The 2,572-nt window shown below is 40.8% G+C and overlaps 1 non-coding gene across 1 annotated transcript; it reads right to left on the bottom strand.

Moving 5' to 3' along the window:
* Positions 1–1,475: 1,475 nt before the first annotated feature.
* On the bottom strand, positions 1,476–1,547 carry trnae-uuc (transfer RNA glutamic acid (anticodon UUC)). The gene has a single exon. It is a non-coding gene; the product is annotated as a tRNA-Glu (tRNA).
* Positions 1,548–2,572: the final 1,025 nt, after the last annotated feature.

Below are 2,572 nucleotides of genomic sequence, written 5' to 3'. Positions count from 1 at the left end.
TATTCATCAAAGTTCAATTTCTGTTCATTTGCTACAATGGTAACTAAGCAAAACAAAAAACCCACTCAGGGTTTTGACACATGACAACTTCATGAGTAATGAGTCATTGTCATTTCAGAATGCTAATTATTGTGATGTGACACAAAGAGTAAGACGCGTTTACCTCTAACAAAATAGGCCCATTGAACAAGCACTGTCTCTGTTGGCGGATGAATTATGAAAAACAGCCACAAAGAAATGCAAAAATAACGACAAGGTGCCATGAAATGATCATAAAGAGACACACAATGGGCTCGGCTTGAGTCTTCCCCAGCAGATTTGGGCAGAGAGGGATATTTTGCTCATACTTCTTTCCTCAATATCTACTTTATTTGTTTTGAATTTTATCCAGACTGTCCAGATCCCCATGATTTATGACTCCTGTCAACTAAAACTCAATCAGCACTTTTCCTGTTTTGTATAAACTCACTGTTGTTGATTCATCCCACAGCTGCAGCACAGAGAACTTGGGCATCTTGGTAACTTGATATTTATGAGACTAATGTGTAGAATAAACAACTTGAAAACAGTGCCTGAGATTAGGCTGAAGGGTTTAATTTAAAGTGATGAATCCCTGTCACGCTGAGGATTGTTTGTGTGTTTTCTTTTAAAATCCTTAAAATCTTGCAAACAACTTTGGCATTTGTGAATGTGTATGAGAGAGAGAGAGAGAGAGAAATAAAGAAGCGAAGAATCGTTTATACATTTATTGCTTTCATAAATTGAGTCGAACTAGCCAATCTATAATGCTGTATAGATTCCTTTTATCTATGCAGCATTATCAATAGATACCATAAGAATACATTTAAAGGAGTGATTAGGTGTGTGTGTGTGTGTGTGTGTGTGTGCGTGTGTGTGTCTGCGAGTAATAAGGGGGCTCTCGTTTGCACATGTCCACACTAGACAGCCCAGTGCAGAGAATCAATATTGAACGCTGCCGGATGTAAAAAGGTGCTAATGTTTCGGATCACTTCTCTTGATCACTTGGCTGGCAAATCAGAAGCAGCTCGCATTGATCTTTTCAGTCTTGTCCTCAGATTACTTGTAAACTCAGATTCAGATTCAGATTCAGACAACTTTATTTATCCCAAGGGGCAATTCAGTTGCCCCTTATTGGTAAACAACCAATAAACAACTGATAATGAAAAAAATAACCATCGACAACCAATAAATAACACAAAAAGAATGCAGAGTTGTGATTGGTCCGCTGCAGAGCTAACGAGTTGTCGACAGAGGGAGGACATGGGTGGAGGTCACCGGCCCAGCTGAAGCCCAAGGGGCGGAACTCCAGGACTTGTGAGCAGGTCTTGCTCAATGAGAAGTTATCATTGATTGATCTTACCTGGTAAAATTAGAAATGGTTCATTAAAGTATTGTCTCCATGAACCTTAACAGCTGTGTGAATTTTAAATAATCACGAGTCAACAAATAAGTTGTTCCCATACCGGGAGTCTAACCCAGGCCGCCTGGGTGAAAACCAGGAATCCTAACCAATAGACCATATGGGACCACATGTGCACATCAGAACCAAGTCTGCAGGTGGTCTTCGTCAATGAAAAGTTATCTTTGATTGATCTTACATGTAAAAATAAAGGTTCAATAAAGTATTGCCTCCAGGAACATTAACAGCTGTGTGAATAAAAAAAAATCACTAGTCAGCAAACACCTGAGAGTCATGGCTCAGAAAGATGAGCCAAAATCCCTCAGTCCAGGTGAGGGGATTAAACCCAGAACCACCTGAACCATAAATAACTGATAGCTTCTTTACCCAATGAGCTACTTAAAAAAGAGGGAAAGGAGACAGTTTCACCAGCTCTTCCTGTTTCAGCCATTCAATCAGGAAGCACTGTTGCCTAGTAACATCACCAGCTGGAGTTGATCAGTACTGATTAGAAAAACTCCTTTCAGTCAAAGCAGAAATAATGATTGGAAAATACCTGTAGACATTGTAGCTCGTTAACTCACAGGTGGAAAATAAGCGCTGCAGTGATCACATGAGAAAGGAGCCGAGGGGTCTCGAACCACCAACCGTCCAGTCTTCAGACGAACAGCACTGCGAGCTGAGCTACAGCTAGTGCTCAGCTTCGATGCCTTGACAAACACAAGATGCGTAATATCCGTTTCCTGCAGGCGCCTCCTTCGGAATGCTCTTCCTCTCTCTGGTCATCAGCATTCACCAACGCTGGAGATGGATCAGCGGACAAAGCTAACGCCTGCAAGCGATGGCACGCCGGTCCGAATCCTGCCTTGGACAAGAGGTAGGAAACGAAAGGGTATGGGTGGGGTAAATAAAAACCAAAATTGAAACCAAGAATGAAACGAATTCAAAAACTGAAAATGAAACCAAAAACTAAGAACCAAAAATGAAACGAATTCAAAAACTGAAAATGAAACCAAAAAAAAACCAAAAATGAAACCAAACCACTCCAAAAGCAAATGTCAAACTAAACAAAGCCGATTTCCGGGAATTTCCAAATTTCACGTTGCAAATTTCTGCTGATTTCAACACAATGGACTTCGTGGGAACCAAGAA

Source organism: Brachionichthys hirsutus, unplaced genomic scaffold (assembly GCF_040956055.1).
Source record: "Brachionichthys hirsutus isolate HB-005 unplaced genomic scaffold, CSIRO-AGI_Bhir_v1 contig_887, whole genome shotgun sequence".
Taxonomy (NCBI): domain Eukaryota; kingdom Metazoa; phylum Chordata; class Actinopteri; order Lophiiformes; family Brachionichthyidae; genus Brachionichthys; species Brachionichthys hirsutus.
Note: the sequence above shows the minus strand (reverse complement) of the source record. Positions and strands in the feature narration are given on the sequence as shown.